General features: G+C 37.2%; 1 long non-coding RNA gene across 1 annotated transcript; it reads right to left on the bottom strand.

The window, feature by feature from the left end:
* Window positions 1-4,792: 4,792 nt before the first annotated feature.
* Window positions 4,793-14,887, bottom strand: LOC149917175 (uncharacterized). Its single transcript, XR_016467971.1, has 5 exons — window positions 14,827-14,887; window positions 14,125-14,233; window positions 10,719-10,814; window positions 5,517-5,608; window positions 4,793-5,020 (listed from the first exon to the last, which is right to left on the bottom strand). It is a non-coding gene; the product is annotated as an uncharacterized LOC149917175 (long non-coding RNA).
* Window positions 14,888-20,140: the final 5,253 nt, after the last annotated feature.

Here is a 20,140-nt window from a genome sequence, read left to right as displayed (position 1 = left end):
TACTGTTAAATGTTCAAAGAACAATTCAACTTCATAAACGTTTTTCTTTTGCTGAATTAAAACTTTCATAAACAAATTTAGTAATATATTTTTTAAGAAATAAATTTTCTGACAAGCAAAACAGCCTGTGAATTCCAGAATAAGAGAAATATCAAGAAGCTTAAATATAAAAGAATAATATATTGGGTTTAATGAGAAAACAATAAATAATAATCTCTTTTGCATTTGTAGATTGGACAGTTCCCTTAATTTCTGTAGACCTCACTTGATTACACCACAAAGCAACAAAACAAGAACTGTTTCAAAATATCTCCCCACAATGGTGAACAAACTCAGAAGACTCACAGTCTTCTTATAGATGAGCTAGAGATGATGAACTTCTCAAGTTTTTGGAATCTATGTTCATGAGACACGATGATACGTTACCTAAGCAGCAGCAACACGCATTTTACACAGCACAACCATAGCAAGATTTCAAAATATTAACTTCAAACATCACACAAAGCATAAATAATCTTCGTTGTTACAAAGTTTAAAGATGCATCATATTTCTTTCCCACATATGTCCTGGTAGCCTCATAAAACATACCGTGTTTCATTATAAGATTATGGGCTTGAGCATATATATCACAAAATGTTAACTACTGCAAAAAGTAAGAAAATAGATTTTGACATTGGAGAATTATTTTTCTACTCTCCTGTGCTTTTGGATCAAAAGGCAATGATACTTGGCTGGTTAATCTGGCCTGATTCCAGGACTGCATACCATGGTGAGAGATGCCAAGAACACTGATGCCACATGAAACAGAAGTTATCTTCTAAAAATTCATAATGATCGCGGGGCAATTTGTATTTTAACTGATATAAAGCACAATCTCATTTAGTCTCCTTGTCTGGTCAAGAGCAATTTTCATTTGGGCAACTGAATTCTGTTCTTATTAATAAGATGTATGAGATGCTGTGATCACTTCACAACGTAGCATTTGCATCTCTCCCATACCACATCCACTGAAACACATGGTTTTCAGCTCATACTGCCCTATGGGGGTCACTGGGTAGTGGTGAACAATCATGAAATGTGGTTTCTCTCCTGCAGACAAACTATTAAGTGCTGGAATACAAATGTATCTGAAAAAGACCATCCTTTTTGTCCAGTTTGCTTATCACTAATTAAAACCACCTATGTAAGTAAATCCTGTAATCTTTCTGTCCTTCATTATGAAGTAGCTGTGCACTGCTTCCCTTTTAGTTAATTCACAATACAGTCTGCTATTGTTTGGTTCATTATCTTCCTAAAAGGATAGATGATTTCAGATGCACTAGATATATAAAACGGTGGAAAAGTAGTAACGAAAGCAAATTTGTACAGAATATCATTACATTTTATGTTTGTGAGCCTATTTCTATTTATGAGACAGAGAAAACTCAATTTATCATTCTTGTTCTAAGATAAAATTCCTCCCTACTTCTGTGAATACCCAGAGTCACAGCTTCTGTTGGTAGTTGAGGATCCCTACTGATAAGTTGCCAAACTTTCTAATTTAAGTATCAGTAATTGGTTTGTAAATATAATTAAAATTTCTTTTTTATGTTTTTATTTGAAAGTTTTTGTTCTTATTTATTCAATTAGCAATATAAATTTCAAGTCCATACACGCATTTCTTGGTAATTATTAGAAGTCAGATAATTACACTCTACAATGAATTTCCAATACTTTATGAGTTCTACAATCTTATTTTACATCAGAAATGTTCTTTGAAAACAAGGAGGATGCTGAAATTGCTATCAGTTGTCATACGGGCATAGATTCCACTCACTGAAGTTGTTAATGGCTTATTAACAACTTATTATTATAGTTGTTAATGGCTTATCTGGTCTAGCATTAGGTGGGATGGTTGGTGGCCCTGCGTGTGGCAGGGGGGTTGGAGATTCATGATCCTTGAGGTCCCTTCCAATCCTGGCAATTCTGTGATTCTGTGATTATTTTTAAGTTTAACAGTTGGTGCACTTCTAAGGAAAATGGCAGAGGAATCAGTGATGTGAAAAGTAATGTTTCACCAAATTAATTGTTCATACTATTGAAACAAAATTTTATGCTAATTCCCTGTGAGTATGAAGTCCAGCAAAAGAAATATTTTCTTTAAATCACAGAACTGAAAACATTTCAATATCCAATCAAAACTCTTCTAAAAATAGTATAAATAAGCTGTATCTCACCTGTAGTATCCGTACAACTGCCCATAAGCCTGCTAATCAAAGTGCTGGTAAACAAAAACATTCACAGTCTTCTCATAACATGGAAATATTTAATAACTCTTGACACATAAAGAGTATCTTATTAGAGAAAAATTTGAATTCTATATATAATCCAGCATACCTTGATGATAATGGGCTTAATAAACCCAACTCCAGGCCATTTGAAACTCCAGTGGGTTTCAACTGATGACTGGATAGGGTACAGCTATCACATCAGTTGGAGATGAGCTACTTGGTGCCTGTCTCCTTGCTGATCAGCAGGTGATTCCTGCATGATAGAACAGCATGAGTTTAAACAAAATTAAATCATAGAGAACTTATTTTGCAAGCAGTACATGTGTAGATAGCACCTATGAAACTGGTCTTTATGACGAACTCTACATATGAAATAAGTGGGTACATTCATTATGCTGCAGGTCCTACAGGTTCTCATTTTCCATAGCACGACAGAACTTCCAGCTCTTACAACAGCATTTTTATCTGTGCAAACTACTTTACACTAGCAGAAATATCCTGGCATGGTATCACTATGTAATGCATTGGGTGAGTGTAAAATATAGAAAAGATGCAAGGCTGCATCTGCATCCTGCTTTGGCAGGGGGGTTGGACTCAATGATCTCTGGAGGTCCTTTCCAACCCCTACAATTCTGTGATTCTATAGAATAGTGGACTCGTTAGGAAAATGTATACAGCAATATGCAGGGATTGTCTGTATATATTACCATAAAAATACTTGAACTAAGAAAAAAAAAAATCAGAGGAAGAAAAAGAAGGTATTATCATTTAATGGATAGTTGTATACAACTTTCTTCAGATTATAAAATGAAAGAAAGCAGCTAAAATGGAAGGGAATTACTGGTTGTTTTAATCTATGTTGAAGTTATTATAGCACTGTTTTCCCTAACAAAACTGTGGAAACCTCGACACTTGGAGGGGTGGTAAAATGAGGTTCAAGAAGGTACTGAAAATATAAAATACGAATCAGGAGATGCCAGAATAGATAACCTCCCAGCCTGCATCACCATGTTTTACAGTCATGCAGTTCCACTGACACATTCCATATGATACCTGTACTCATGGCAGTGACTTTGGGCATCGGGGTCCCTCTTCCTCCCAGCTAGGAGGTAGGAACTGCTCAGCTGAGGGCAGTAAAGGTAATGCTGCCACCTCTTGATGATGCACATAGGGATTTCAGTGAGGAGCAAACTACAGCTTTTCCAGATCTGAGGCCTCCAGAAAAACACTCTGGAAGGCTGCACAGCTCTGCAGAGGTGGAAAGGGAACTTTGTCAGCATTTTAAAATATTTCTCAGCCTTAGGGCTGCAAATTTCCAATGGGTTTTCCTTCCTAGCACGTTACCTTTCCTCATAAAGCATTGCATTGCAGGTTCATCTATTCTGTCTTCAAGTTTCAAGGCAAATGCACAAGTCACTCTAAAAAAATCTTAAGTGGACCATAAATAATGAGAAATGCTGGTGATGGGGAAAGAAAAAAGTGAAGTTTGACCATCACTAGTGAAACAGAAGACTGTAGCATATAGGTTTAAATACAATTCTGTCTCCGTAAGATTACAAGAAGAGGTAAATGTCACATCTCCTGCCTGGAAAAAGGGTGTTACAGGAGTGTATTCTGAACTTTTCACAGTTAAATTTTGTTACAAATTAAATATAAGATTTATTGAGAAGCTTCGTGTTTAATAAAATACTCGTAACAGCTTGTGATATTTCACAGGATAAACACACAGTTAACAGTCCTCATGGCCTTATTTGTATAGCAGATCTAAGAATAACAAATCGTTTGTTTGATAGCAGAATGACAACAAGTTGTTTCAAGTCATAAAGAAGTACAAGATAAGAGTCAAAATGACAAAATTAGGATTTGAGGTAATAGTGCAGACAGCATTCAAGTCCAAAATGAGGTTACACCAATCCAAGCACCATTTAAACTCCAAAATCACCTGAAATGAGGAGATAGGAATTTCTACATTTTCCAGCCATATCCACAGCTGTTCTTTTGTTTCTGCACAGCCCACAACATCTCAATCCTCTCATGTAATTCAAATCTAATAAAAGATTAATATCAGCTTTGAATACAGTAACATATAAGCATCTGAAGGCAAACACATGCAATTCTTCATCCTGGCTACATCTCTCTCTCTCTCTCAAAAAAAAAAAAAAAAAAAAAAAGGAACAGAGAAACTTCAGTATTCTTCAGAAAGTACTTTCTTTCAAAACTTAGGGCTCTCTGAGTATATTTGACTACAAAAAATTGCTTTCATTTTTGGAAATGCTGAGAAGGCAGACACTCTTAGTGAGGTCAATGAGACTTACTGATTACACAGTGTTACGGAAAATTAGGCTACTTATTTGGGAACTAAATATGGATTTTAAGAGCATTCAGTGAAGTCATACTTCTGAGTATTTTGGAGCTGGCCTCAATTTTTATAAAGAAAAGTTTGAGACATCGAACAACAACTTTTCAGAAGAACAAAATATTTATTATGTTCTTCATAGCAATTAAAGGCAATTCACATGATCAGAAAAAAGGATGACTTTGAAGAGGGATGGTTACTGGCTACACTTCCATTTTTCCTTTAACAAAACATCATTTTTCAGTCTGCTCAACATACTCAGGATGGCTCCAGATCCTGTCAGCTTTGAATCCATGGTACCTGGAGAACAAGCAGTAGGACCCCAGGGCAGAATTTACACCACCAGTGCTGGCCTCTCACGTGTAGGACAGAAGAGCAATGGGGATGAAGCAGCTTAAAGAGAAGGGACAAAAGAAAGGGGTGCAAATAAACACTTATGTTTGAAGGTCATAGTAAAAATTCAAAGAACACCCTCTACAAATGTCATTCTCATGTGCTTTATCAGAGAAAGTTTATTTCTGATGGTTGCCTAGCAGGAAACAGAATTGTTGATATTGTTTAGATGTTTGATGTTCACAAAATTAATAAGAAAAACCGACTAAACAATTAAGAAAAAAGAAAGAAAAAGAAAGAAAACCTCCCAAAAACACAGCAAGACATTTTAAGCTAAAACAACTGCTATTGCTATCAGTTTAAGTAATCACTTTCCCAGCTGACAGATGCAAAGCTCTCCATACAGATAATGACTTTTCCAGCTGACAAGAGTCAGAGAACAGGAAGTGTATGTGGGGATAAGCGTTTGGGAATTACAGAACAGCCAAAGTTTGCTGCTACCTGTATTATCTGAAGGTTAGTTTGTTTTTACCTGAAAAAGAAGACATATTTTTACCTGAAAAGCAACATTGGTAAACGTCCAAAATTCCTCTGGTGCAGCCGTATACTTTCTTCTGGTGCTGACTAGTTTTGTAACTTTTTTATTTTCTGTTTGAAAGCAAAAAAAAAATGACATCAGCCAGTAGTTGCAGATTTCAACAGTGCTTTTGCAGGGCAGGGAGAAATGGTACATGCTGTATTGTTGCTGTCTGCACTTCAGCCAAACCTGTTCCATGACATTCAGCAGTGTTGGAAGTGCAGTGCCTCATGGCTATGAAAAAAGAGATCCAACGTCTTATGAAACTATAGCCAAAACATAGAAGTGGCAAAATATACATTACATTATAATTCACTGTTCAATGAAGTATTAAAAGGCTACTAGGTTCCGTTGCCCTATTTAATACCAAATTTCCAGTTTTTGAACACTGGGAAGCTTTTTGGGGAGTGCTGGTGTTGTCTGTTGAAAATGTCCCAGTACTTTGCAGATAGAGCTGATTTAAGAGCCATGCAAACAGCAACACTTCCCAGGCAGTATAGGAGACCTCTCTTGCCCATAGTGGACAGCAGTGTGCTTAGTATTGTGTACAGTGGGGAGAAGAGGCCACTCTTCTGGCTCTCCCTGGAGCTGTCAGGAGCAAAAAGCTGAAAATCTGAATCCAGTTTCATGACTCAGTCTTTTCCTGCAGACCAACATTTCAGACACCAACTGCTAAGTTACCCTAAAATAACAGAATCTCCGTGATATATTAAAGTAACTCAACCTGTTGGGATGATCATCAGACAAGGTTATAAACAACATCATAATTTAGCATTTACCAGAAAAGGAAAGTCTGAGGAACTTCAGCTATAAGTCTTTAAAAGTATCTACACAAGCTGGCACAGATGACTGTCAAGCTGATATAAAATGAAATATTTCTCTTCGAAATGACAAACTGAAATTTTTATTAGGTTTGACCAAACCGGAAGCAAAATATTGTTTTGGTTCTTTTATCTTATGCTCCTTATCATGCAATAGTGATGCATAACAACAAAAAAATATCAATTTTATAGAAACCAAAGAAATAAAAATGTAAAATGCTGTATCAGTAGTCTCCATATCAATGATACCCCCACATTACAAGAAAAACTGTCCGTTTTTCAGTTTAACTCTTGTTGCAGCCTTAATATGTCTACTTCTATTTCTTTTCCAACTACGTTTTTTCTCTGACACATGAACTCAACTTCTCTGTTTTTTCTCTTCTGCTTAGAAAACACTGGAGGTACAAAACAGCATACACGAGAATAGTAACACAGTATGAAATATGGAAAGAAAATGAGCTAAGTAAAATCACAAGAACTAAAGGCTGTGAAATCTGATCTGTTAGAAAAAGAGTATATATGATGAACAGAAATAGCATACAGAATACAAGCATGCACGAGTTCATATTGAACACTCCCTTTTTGGTGCAGCTCACACATCTGCACACACAAAAGTTTTTATTTTCTTCTGCCTGTATAGCTTTAGCATACATTCATTATAACAATACATCTTTTTTATTAATCCTACTGCAAGGAGAAAGGAGAGGTGATTGTGGCAAGGTATGGAAGCTCACAGATAAGCTAAGGGAATGTTAAAGAGCAATATCAGACTTTCACAGATACAGACATGGAAAGTACATTCTCTCACCAAGCAGCATTTCTTACTGAAGCTGGGGTAGGTCTCACAGCACACACTAACGAGAGGAAATGCAGTCCAAAGGTCCACATATTGTTTTATTTACTCTCTGAAAATTAAGCTTCACTGAAAACCTGCTTTGGCCTCACACCCATAGCATCACCCACCAGAAACTATTACTTTCCTTTGAAACGTGCCTAGTAAACTTTAAAAGGCTATCCCTCCAAAATCAGAGCATATACTAATACTTAAGGGGTTAATAAACTCTTACAGAATACCAAAATCACAAGTTTTATACCTCAGCTCTGTACAGTTGGGGCTCCTAAGAGAGGTGTAATTGCATTGTAGTAAAGTTAAGGTTTGATTTAGGTTCCTCCATCGGCAGAATGAAGTGCGCCTTACTTCTCAGGTGTGAGACTTGGCTGTGCTGCCTTTTGCAATATATTATCCCAACACTGTCAGAAAATGCTCAGCAGCGCCAATTCTTACTAAACTGGGTGTGTTATAAATCCAGCATAAGCAGGGGATTTCTTATGCCAACAATGCTTCTCAACCTTTACCTTATTACCACACTTCTTGGCTGCTACGAGATAAAAATCTTTTAAGCTTTTTACTGCTTGTGTGTGAGATCTCAGATAACGCAGCCAAATGCAGGAAAAGTTCAGGGCTGTTTTATGACTCCGTTTTATCAAAAAATTTGATCTACAGAGGCTGAACGCACAAATTCATTGCTGTTGGATGAGGTCAGAGAAACCACACCCATTCCCTCAACAGACCTTCCTTTTCCTTTAGTAGACAACTTTACACGGGCTACAGAAATATGCCCTGTCAGACGAGAAACACGTGCCCTTGGATTGAAGGCAGTGCCAAGGAAAGAGGGAGGTTTTACTCAGCAGACCCGTGTGCCTAAGACACATTATCTGTGAGTTTGGGAGGTGAAGCCCCTCCGTAATGAAATTCAGCTGAGCAGGAACTAACCTAGAAACACCAGCAGGAATGCTGAGGGCTAATGACAAGACAGGTTTGGCACAGAGGGATACAGGAAACAAAATTGCTACAGCGAAGATTTCCACAGAAAAATGTTAATTGTTTTATAAGAGGGAAAGTGTGGGACATGAGGAGCTGGAAAGAATGGCAAACATATGTCAAGCTGTATCACTGTATTTACCTTTCATTAGCATGTCTTCCTAGGAGCAAGCTAAATATTCTAGGAGAGGGATGGGATTTTTCTTATGTTAACTAATCCAGACAAAAGTGAATGGAGATTTGCTTTCTTCAGCATTCATTGATATTAATTGCTTTATTGAACTAGCTGTGGGAACACGGATTTCCCAATGCCAGCATAAAGGATCATTATTTATAAGCCAACTGATCCCACAAATTCTACACTTAGCTCAACATTTCCGCTGGAAACACTGAAAGAATCTTTAAAAAAAAAAATCATTATATTTCATACTTTACACTAAAGCGCACCAGCAAAATGATACAGGTTTTCCAGGAAGAAGAACAACTAATTTTTAAGTCTCACATAACAGATTCCAAATCAGCTCCAAAATGCCGCATATTATTACATTTTTCTTCCATTCATTTTTCTTTCTTTCCCTTTTCCCCTGACTTACAGGTGTCCTTAGTTACAACCATCAGTGAAAACAAAACACATATGCAGACTATAAATCTATATTTGTGTACTGATTCATAAGAGTAAAATATCTTTAGTTCCTCCTTCCAATTTCCTTTCTCTATGCGATTCATAATTGTACTTGGGTTTAGACTTTTAGGAACTCAATTCTGTCCCAGAAGGTTGGTTAACAACAGAGTCCTGCGAGCACAGGTTCTGGCTTCAAAATATGTATTAACCAGAAGAGACTTCCAAGTAGAAAAAAAGTGACTAAATAAAGAGTGCAACCTTTAATCAAAGTGCTAAGTTGTCACTGTGACCTGCTGGAGATGGACATGGATGACTCAGTCCATCAGAACATGTGCAAAAATACACTGCAACAGTTGGTGACATCAAATTATATTTCTTAGCACCAAGGAGTTAATAAACTTCAAGGAGATATCAGCAGTGAATGTTGTAATTTTATTCTATTTCCTAACAATACTTATGACATTTCTGCCGTTAAGCTCAACTTTGCTGTTCAAAGATCAATTTAGGAGCTCTATGTGCTGTTTTAAATCATAGCTGGGCTAAACTTGGTATGTAAATTGCAAAGTGATAAATGCTTGTTTTTCTCATATTCCTTTCTCTTTATATCACAGTTGGATTCCTTCACTGGACCCCCAAAAGTAATCACTTTTTGGCATATTTTAGATGCCAAATATTTAAGCTACAAAGGAAGAAATAGGTTTTAATTTACAGTTGCAATCATTCAATCCACACAGAGAGAAAGCACTTTTAGCTGCCTGATTAGAAAGATGACATTATTGCACAGACTCAAGTTAAAGAAAATCCACAGGAGGAAGAATGGTTTGGCTGGGGCTAGAAAACAACAGGGTACAGAGTCTGCATTGAAATGTCCTTGGCCAGGTGAGACACAGGTAGGTGTGCCTTATTAATGCAAAAAGTATATTTCAAAAAAAGAAATTAAGATATTTGGCATAGATGTAATCTAAGATTTGTAGAGTAAAAGTGCTGTGTGTCTATATTAACAATCAATGCCTGATCACGATAAATGTGGTGTTAAACAAATGCCACCAACTGCTCCAAAGCACTCTGGCAGAAGGAAGCAAACTGGACATGAAGGAGAAATGTGGCCATTCTTAAATAAAGTATCTGTTGAGTTCAAAGTTAAGTAACCAGTTGGAATTTCCAAAATTTTCAGGATGGGGGAGACCAAACAATCTTGTTCAAAATACTGAGTTGACCTACAAATGGCAGTCAGAACATTATATGTTGTGACATACGGTGACCAGGACTTAAGGGTCACAACTTTCTCTCTTTGTGACATAGCAAAGGATAAAGAGATTGGAGGGCTTTAACAGAGAGCAGAATCCTGTAACTATCGAGAGAAACATACAGAAACTATCAGCAAGCATAAAACAGATGGTAGCTATACTGCCAATAAGCTTGAGTTTAGAAAGTGTACCAATCATCCCTAATGATTGCTGGGGAGAGGAGCTATGAAAGAAATGCAACTGTTATGCTGAAAGGGGGTAAGTGCTACAGAAGCTTCTCAAAATTGCAGTATAAAGGGCAGCAGTTTGCTCACCCAAAATGGTAAGAAAGGAACATAAAGTATACTTCTAAAATTTCACAGTCTCTCCCTCAACCCTCTCCAATATTAATACAATATGATAGTAATACTTTCTGGAAATCCAAATAGAAGAAACAAAATTTTAAGTTTAGGACATTAAATGGGAGATGGCTATCAGAAAGGAAAGGAAGCATTTAGGAGCCTCCTCCCTGTCATCTCCAAGAAATAACTTCTTAGTTCTTTCCTTTGTTTCATAGCTCTTCCGTTCTACAGAGTATTTCAAGGTTTCTGAATCTGTTATACTGAAGATTTAATGAGTGTATGTTGCCAATACATGGCTGAGCTAAGCATTAGTTTTGTGTCTACTTACGAATATATGTGAGCACATCTAACATGGAGGATGAGCCAGGTATCACTCAGGTGGTCTGGTCACACTTTCCATTCAGTGGAATTGTTCTAAGGAATCCTGAAAAAAAAAAATAAAATAAAAAAAAATCTTTACATCACTTATTTGAATTGGGCTGGCGTGGAAAATCATGTTCATATTGTACTCATTTGTGGTATGCTTCCCAGGAATTTTAACAGATGACAATTCAAAGATAAATTTGCTTTAAAAATAAATGATGAAAAATAACTGGCTTCTCAGCTCTTATTTCATAATCTCAAAAGTATGTTCAGATTTATATAATTAAAGTAGAAAATAGAAGTCTAAAAATGAAATCTGGTTTTGCATTAGAGCAGCCAGCATTAATAGGATTCTTCCTTCGCTCCCTATGTTTTCTGCTGCAGAAGCACATCCCTTCCCCCAGCTTGGACAAGTCACCACGAGGGGGAAAGCACAACACTCTGGCTTGGGCTGCATGTCTCCCCAGCCTGATTCAGGGTGGCCTTCCCCTTTACATACGTACCTTAATCAGGAGATACATATTGGGAATTCCATGGAATATATACGTGCTCACAACTCAGCAGGTACTGCTAAGCCACAGCCTACAGGTGGGAGAGCATGTGCAATTTTTTCCATTATAAATGACTTCTAGCTGTGGCTCTCAGTGCCCGTTCCCTCCTTTAATTCAGATTTTAAAAATAAGAATTATTTTCTTTCCTTCAGACAGCAATCCTTAGGAAGCTGAGGATGTTATACTATAACACAAAAACTGTACAAACAGCCAAAACTGCTCAAATTTGATCCTGCTGAGTGAGGTGTAGGGCCTAGAGTCCGACTGCAAATCTTAAAGTCAGCTGTACCTCTGGAGACAGCAAATTGCCTTGCTGGACATGTTGCTGAACAGCAACTCACATAAACTTATGAAGGCTCATTTTCTCTAAGCTAAGGGTATCTACGTCAACTTAAATAGCCCCTTCCTAGCATAAATTCAAACTTTTTTTAATAATCTGCTTAATGCAGACCACGCTTCCAATTCAAATCTGCCTTGTGTTTCTTCTGAAGACCTTCAGCAAAAGCCTACAATTCTGTAGGTAAGTTCCCTCTACTTTTTCTATCCTACACCACTAAGCTTCAGGTTTCTCCCAACACAAATAAATCAGGCAGTGGAGCATTAAATACAGCAGGAGAAAGGAACAAAACAGTCCTGGTTTTAGTTGCAGAAGCAAAAAAATTTGCAACTGCATGACACTGCAGTTTGTTGCTCACCTGAGTAGTTTTAGTACAAAGAAGCAAACCCCTGAAAGAGAAACCTTAGTTGGCAATAGAAAAGCAGTTCAAAGGGGCTCCCATTGAAAGAAGCAATTTGAAAACGCAGAATCAACTCTTGCTTCTTTATCTCTCATAGGCGTCAGCTCAAATGTAAAATTATTCATTTGGTTTCCGTTCTTTCACCAGCTCAGAGGGGTTAAAAACACCAATTTGGAAAATCAAAAGATTGGGCTCATATGCTAATACAGACATGCAAAGTAGAACAATAATATCTAAATTAACATTCACATTAAAAAAAAAAAAAATGACAACAGAATTTGTGTTTTCCTACCTTTGGTAAATTGACTTCCAAGTCAATTCAGTGAAAAGGGGAAATAATCAACAGTGGGACTGCCATTTTCTCCTTTTCTGTGGGACCAGCATAAATCCTACATGTAGGTCGCTCATTTCTGCCTATATTTATACCTTTTTTCAGCTTTATCTTTGCAGCACTGTACCTCTCCTTCTGTATTATCCACTGCCTCTTTATCTGTCACAGTCCTGAGACACAATCCTGTGTCACACCTACACTTGTGTGCACTTATGTCTTGTCCAGTCCAAGGCTCCCTTTGCCTATTTTTCAATATCTGAGACTTCCATGGTGGCATTAGGAAGTCAGCTCTATGAAGAATGGCTTCAGAGGTGCACACAAACTCATTTATTGACACATTTTAAAATGATTGAGAACTGTTAAGCTGCATACAGTGCTAATACGACTGATTGGGTGATTGAGATAGTATATAAATCACCACTTGTACCTTGTCACACTCTGTAACTGCGTCTATTTTTTCATCAGATTATTTGTATCAGGGTTTTCTGTTTTCATGTGTGTTTTTATAGGGTTTTATGACAACAGGACTCTGTCCTAAATTATAGTCTTGATAGTTCCCCAAATAATAACAACACTAATAAAGCTAAGCAATTGTTAGGTGGTCTAATTTCTTAAACCATGAATGCTTAGACTGACTATTGAGCACTGGCTCATACAAATATTTCCTCTATATGCACAACATATGAATCTGACACCAAGCAAAGACGAACATCCAGTACATTAGGCACTAGAATTAGGTCTCAAAACATGTTGTCAAATGGCAGAAACTACAGAATCACATTTAAGCATAGAAGGAAAAGTGCAAGCTTTATACTTAGTTAGGAATAACCAGTATGGATCAGGAATAAATACAGAACAGGGAACATCGTGTTCTGCATAAAATGATCTTGTGCTCTACTGGAGCAAGTGCAAGTGTCTGAAATGGACTTCCAGATGACATGCATTTAGTAAACCACAGGTCAGGAAATACACAATGGATTATCTGCTGTCAGATGCAGAAAGAAGCTATGAATACTTTCCTGAAACTTCAGGGGAAAAAAAAAAAGAAAAAAGGAATACTGTTTGGCTTCATGGGAAAAAAAAAAGCATTGAAAATGAAAAACATTTTCTGCAATTTCATTAGGATTTACATCTTTTAACATGAGATATACTTAAAATCTATTTTTAACCAAAGAATCTTATTAAAGAAAGAAGACTGCCTGGTTTACTACTTGTTTCAAGCAGTGGTGGTTGATGATGCTCTTTATAAACAAAAGCAAATAAATTTAAACAAGCTAAAAGATGTTTAATGTAAAAAACTGTAGCCTGAGAAAAAATATGTTGTTGTGGATTGCATATTTTACATGCAATTTATGCTGCAGTTTCTCTTCATTAACTACATCTCGCAGATTTTTCAAAGCAACAGCATGAATATTATTAACATGTGTTAAAAACGTGTTTAAAATAATGTATAAAGCTTTATGTTTCGAGCTAAAGTTAGGTATAATGAACAAGGGTGTCTGTGTTGCATATATTGGTTTGTATGCATGTTGATAGATAAACCAGACTACGTGCCTACAGACACATGTACATATATATTGCTTTAGAGTTCGTGTTTTAATTAAACTGAACTAGACCTTAACAAGAACATCCAATTCATAATTCTCTCATTCCGTTCTATAGATTCTTATTAGTTAAAGCAGAAATAATCCATTCTGAAATGTGACATGTAGAAATTGCTAATATCTTCTTTCGTTGTATTTCTTTCCTTACCATTGGTTTCCATTTACTACAAGAATCTCGGAAAACATCCTGAAGCCTTCCATTTTTCCCCACAGCACTTCCCCACTCTGTCTCTCTTCCAAAATTGCTTTTGCTGTCACTGTATTAATAATAGAAAATTATCAACAGTGGCTGATAAAGAAACTTGAAAATTACAGAAATTAAAATCTTTTCATTTGAGCACCTGATGATATCCAGTATCACTGCATCAATCCCACAGAATCATAGAATCATAGAATGGCCTGGGTTGAAAAGGACCACAGTGCTCATCCAGTTCCAACCCCCTGCTGTGTGCAGGTCACCAACCAGCAGCCCAGGCTGCCCAGAGCCACATCCAGCCTGGTCTTGAATGCCTGCAGGAATGGGGCATCCACAGCCTCCTTGGGCAACCTGTTCCAGTGCCTCACCACCCTCATCCCAGTAAAATCTCCACTTCGGTGTATCTTTTTGGTTATAACTTACATACAGCATCTTCACTGTCAAAAAATAAACAAAATACCAAACAATAAATAATTGCATAATCAGATTCAAATGCAACGTTCTGAAATAGCACCTTTTGACATTTTAGGTATGAGACTTTGAAATACTCTCAGCACTGATTAAATTTACTCCCACTGATGTAAGTGGGAGTATTATTAGGTCAACTAAGTGTTCTCACAAAGCCTTTCCCACTGTTTAATGTCAAGTACTAACCTGAACTCTTTATCAGTAGCATGCTGGGATTTGGTGTATAATATTTTTTCAAAGAAAATATTGTCTGAAAAAGAACAGAATGTCTGTGGATACTTTCTATATTTCACTGAGAAAAAAAAAAATACAGACCAAACCAGGAGTTTTTTCTTTCCATGGAGAAGAAAGTAAAGAAAAGGAAAACCAAAATAATATACTGTAAAATGCTTTCAGGGTGCCCAAATGTTAATTCTTATGCACTTCAGATACTCGAATGAAGAACCAAGACAAATTCTATCCATCTTTTTGGAAGATACCTTTGTGGTTACACTATGTCCAGTTAGAACAAATTAGCCAAATGGAAAATTAATAAGTTGTTCTTGATGAAAATTTTCATTTGGGAATCGGTTGTATACTGATATATTACTTGAGTTTTATATAAGGAATATGAAATGGAACAGTAGAATTCATAGACGTATATAGCAGGAAAAAAAAAGTATGAATGAATAAAAAACAACCCTATATTTTTCCTTGAAGAAACTTAATAAAAGGCCCGTAATAAATATTAATATTTCAAATAGTAGAAAAGTCCTTCTCCATCTCCTCCACATTCACATCAAACTGATCTTGTAGCCTATCCTTCGTTCCAAAGTACATCATTTTTTGGAACAGGTTTGCATCTTACACATCCCTGCACTGGTATTTGTTGCCCATGTGCATACCTGTTCACTGATTTGGCAGAATAACAGTGGCATTTCATCAGCTTTCAGTGCTCTTCATTTCACCATGAGTTGAACGCTTGCATTTCCCCTTCTCCTAACCCATCCAACCATATTTTTTTGATTTGGTATAATAAGCTTCCACCTCCGCATTACCACTTGATATTGTGCATGCAACATATCTTAAAATAGATTGAAAACTTGCTGGTATCAGTTTCACCAATTTTGGCACAGACAAGTTGAGAACAACAACTGATAGTAACTGTTTCACTTTCTGGACATAAAGATATCAGTAATTTCTGAAATTGTGTGAAGATGTGTGGTGAAATCCTGGCGCATGTGTAATCTTTACCAAGGGTCTGTTGATAAATGGCACATTGGTAAATAAGTTTTAGCTCTCCTGGCTTTCTCTTTTCTTTACAAACATTTGTGGCATCGCACCATATAAAGGTAGGCAGGCCAACACACTAATTCATATTATGAACCTTATGCAGGTCCTAGTCCCAACTTATTGATAACCTGCTACAGGTTGGGAGCCAAGAAGAGAACAAGGAGGATTCTGGTTTTGGCAGTCATTATGACCTATTAGTAATAAATGTGTGAGGTGCTGAGCACCTACAAAAGTAACATAAAGGACTTTGTAACATCTCTGCCCAAGGAGATGTGAGAAGCTGTTTCTCTATGACGTTTTTTCTCTATGTTTCTCTATGTGCTTTTGTTTGTTTAAACAGGAGGATGGGAGTCACAGAATCACTGCAGGGCATAACTCACAGGGCTAACGTCTTCATATGGGAAAAAATAAAATAAAATTCAAAATCAAAATATTTACTTTCTGAAGCAAAATGTTTTGGATTTCAGGTTTTTCCTTAAAATTTAACTTTTTCATCCACAAAAAAAAAATAAAATACAATAATCAAATAAAATTTTGGCCAAAATACTGAAACTCAGTACCACTTATCGAGGTTTGAATACTGTTCTGTTTATCATCCTAAGAAAGGAAAGAAGATTTCCTGCACTTGGAAACGACTGGTGATATGTCTCAATTAACCAAGCAAGTAGGGGCCAGGGGTTAGGATTAATGTAACACCATCTGTCCAGTCTCTCCCCTTGCTCTTTATAAACAGATTCTTTCATATGCTATTGCCCCATACCTAAATAACTATTAAAAAGCACAGCACAGAAGATGAAAGGATGGCTCTTACAAACTGAGAGAGAACACTGTCTCAAATGTAGATCTGCAATGCCTTGCAAGAGAAAGAGGGAGGGGGGAGGAATATTTTGTTTGTTAATCTTCTCTTTATTTTACAGTCTTAACTGTGTGTGTGTCTATTCGACAAGCTGGTTCCTAATTTCTCAGCTGGTCCAATTTCCCCTTGCAGTGGGAAGGTTTGAACTTTCAGTAAGTCCCCTGGTGCTGACCAGAGAGGGAAGTCTCTGCTTTAAGTTTGCTCAGAAAACAGGGCTCTGATGTAAATCCGTTCTTCTTAAAAATACTGGTAATCCCATATTGTTAATAACTCTGTTGGGAAATCAGTCATTTTGAAGCTGTGTTGGCATTAGATACACACACAAATGGAAGCACCAGTTTAATTCAGCTGGAGCTCCACAAATTTTGCCCTGAAGTGCTCCTGGCAAACTAGGCTGGGACATCAAACTGGGGTATCCTCAAGAAAATTTATACATGGATTCAACTCTGCATCCAAAATTTGCATGTGTATGCTATGCAACTGGTCATAATACATCTATGACCTGACTCAACTATCTGAAAAAAAAAAAAAAATAGCATCACTGGTAATCCCAAATGAGACTCAAAACAGCCTAGCCCATAGTCAGACTGTACAACATCCTGTACTTCTCTTTGCTCAGTGAACCCTGCTTCATTCCAAGTAAATCACAGCACAGAATGAAAGTCCAGTCTAAATTAAAACACCACAGATGAATGATAGCCCCCAGGCTTGTGCAGTAAGCTGATTTTCCATAGGAGCTCTAACCTAGCTCCATCCCATCCTACTTCAGTCAGAAGTACTAGGCTGAGACCTCCCCAGCCATGGGCTGCAAAATGCCAATGCCACTAATGGGCAGCTGGCCACATGTGGATCTCTGGGTCTGTATACCAATTAGTTTATAATTAATAAACTAACTGTTTAGTTGCTTGGTTCCAAGGGCAAGGAACGTGGCACGGATACCACCTTGATAGCTTCCTGGTCTCCTTAGGAGCAGAGGAGGGTGTCTGTATAGTGGAAGATGGTTCTGTTCAGAGCTGTGTCATGGACTGTGCTAAAGATGTAGAGGATGGGTAAGCATGTACCAAATATGCACATGGGGAACTGGGTTGAGTAGTGTAGGCATGGGCTGGGACCCCTCTTGGGAGAGAATGGAGAGAAACCAAATAAGTGAATCCTAATTTGGGTGACATATGCATTTCTTAAGCTAGGGTTACATTGATGCATGCTGAATTAAGCCAAAGGGCTCTCTTAATGATAATGAGAATAGGGTGTATAGGGCAAGTTACTACTTTATTATTTCCTTATACTTGTGTTAATTCTACTAACGCTGGCAAAGCGTAAAACCATTAGCAATGCTGTCCTCTGTTCTGCATTGCTAAGGCACCATGACTAAGTCTGAGCTTAAACAATGAGACTGGAATGCTTAAACTGGGATCCTTCTGAGGCTTCACCCATGACATAGCTCCAGCATTAAGTATGAAGGGAAGACTAGAAATGAAAGGATATTTATTATAAAACAAGAGCGTTTTTTAGCACCCGCTTGGACATGTGACATTATTTGGAGATGTGACAAGACTTTTTATAACAAGATTTCAGTGGTGTGCACTGGAGTTGCCTACTGCACCATGCTTCTGCGTATTTCCTAATCACTTATAGCAAAGACATTATTCAAATCTCTCAAGCCCTTTTTAATATCCAAATATATTCCACTGCCAAACCAGAGATGTACCCAAACTTCACACCAAGTGATCAGTAGATCATTTTATCTTTTCTCACCTCACTCAAGCTTCTCTGATATCTTTGTTTCTCATCTTCAGCATCATTTATGTAGTTGCACATTCGTGCCCTTTAGATCAGCACATTAATCAACAAGTATGTAGCAGCTAAACGCAGCTACTTTACTCTTATCCACCAATCAATTCTATGAGGTCTACATACAACCCAAAATTTCATAAAGTTAAGACAGCCTTTCCCCAGGGAAAAGCTAACTTCATTTATAAAACATATTTGATTTCCTTTTTCTAATCTCTCCACAGCCTTTTTACACTGCTGCGTGCTTTAATTTTGCTTTCAGTCAGAAGTTTAAAAACTTTAGCTTCTAATAACTGGAAAAAAATGGTTATTTAAAGATAACTGCAACTTGCTTAACATGCCAGACTATCATATGCTCACTGCTTTGAAGCTGCAAATTAATGACGAGCAGGAACAGTGACTATCTTTCAGAGGAAACTGACCTCTTTCTAATGGCTCATCGCTAATGTCATCTGTCTGCTGCATCTCATTATGTGAATTTCACGGAGTAAGAAAGTATCTTAAGGCTGTGCACAAATAAAAAGGACCTTCTAGTATTGAGCACTTTGAAAATTTTTGATCTCTCAAAATACCTTCCTTAGATACTGGTTTCCCCTTTTGTGCATGGCACGCTGCTTATGTCATCTATTCTCTGTGACTAATTATGTTAATTTTGTGCCATAAAAGTAACTGAAGGCTGTTAAGGAATAAAAGCTTTTGAGTGGCCTTATTTCATAAACATCCCTTTTGAACAAGGCGCATTTAGTCATATTTGCAGTAACAGAAAGAGTCTTGTGCTAAAAATACAACAAAGGCTCTTGAATATGGCCATTTATTCCTACTTTATTAGGTAATTTATGAAAAGTATGAAGGGAAGCCTTTTTGTTACTATAATTTGCATAAAGCTGGTGCCCCATTAATGAGATAACTTCCTGCCTTTTGTGTACCACCAGCTGGAAATAGAAGTATAGGAACTTTTCTGTCTCCCAATTACTTAACCTGCTGAGTTCAGAGTTGGAGAGTAAACAGGATTCATATCAGTCAAAGAAGTTGATTTCTGCTACTCTATCTAAAATATATATATATATTTAATTAAGGAGCCAGTGAAAGCAAGACATTAAAAGTATACTAAATGTCCATCAACTACATGGGACCAAACCTCTAGACTTGCGCTTTAATTTTGCACCTGTCCTTTTGTGCTGTCAGTCACAATTAGTTGTGCTACAGACTGTATCCATCACCAATGGAGGCAGACATCTAAACCTGACATTTTGAAGGTATCTGGGTGCCAAGGGATGCAGATGGGTTCGAGGCATCGTTTTCAAAAATCACCTAGAAACTCAATTGGCATCCAGAGCCCAGACAGTTTTGAAAACCTCACTAATTACCCCTCTGGTGCCTCATACTTTAGAAACTCTAGTCAGGATAGAAGACTCCCCTCCCCATAAGGAACAACTATGTTTACCAGTGAGATGAAGTTCCTTCATCTACAGTACTGATCTGTATGCCAAAAGTTCAATTTTCCCTCACACTGGCCCATGTGCTGCACTTGCATGGGATACTGTGCTGAAAATCAGAGGTATTTACATCAGTTTTTGTTTT

This window comes from Phasianus colchicus, chromosome 7, assembly GCF_987193195.1.
Source record: "Phasianus colchicus chromosome 7, bPhaCol1.hap1.1, whole genome shotgun sequence".
NCBI classification, from domain to species: Eukaryota; Metazoa; Chordata; class Aves; order Galliformes; family Phasianidae; genus Phasianus; species Phasianus colchicus.
Note: the sequence above shows the minus strand (reverse complement) of the source record. Positions and strands in the feature narration are given on the sequence as shown.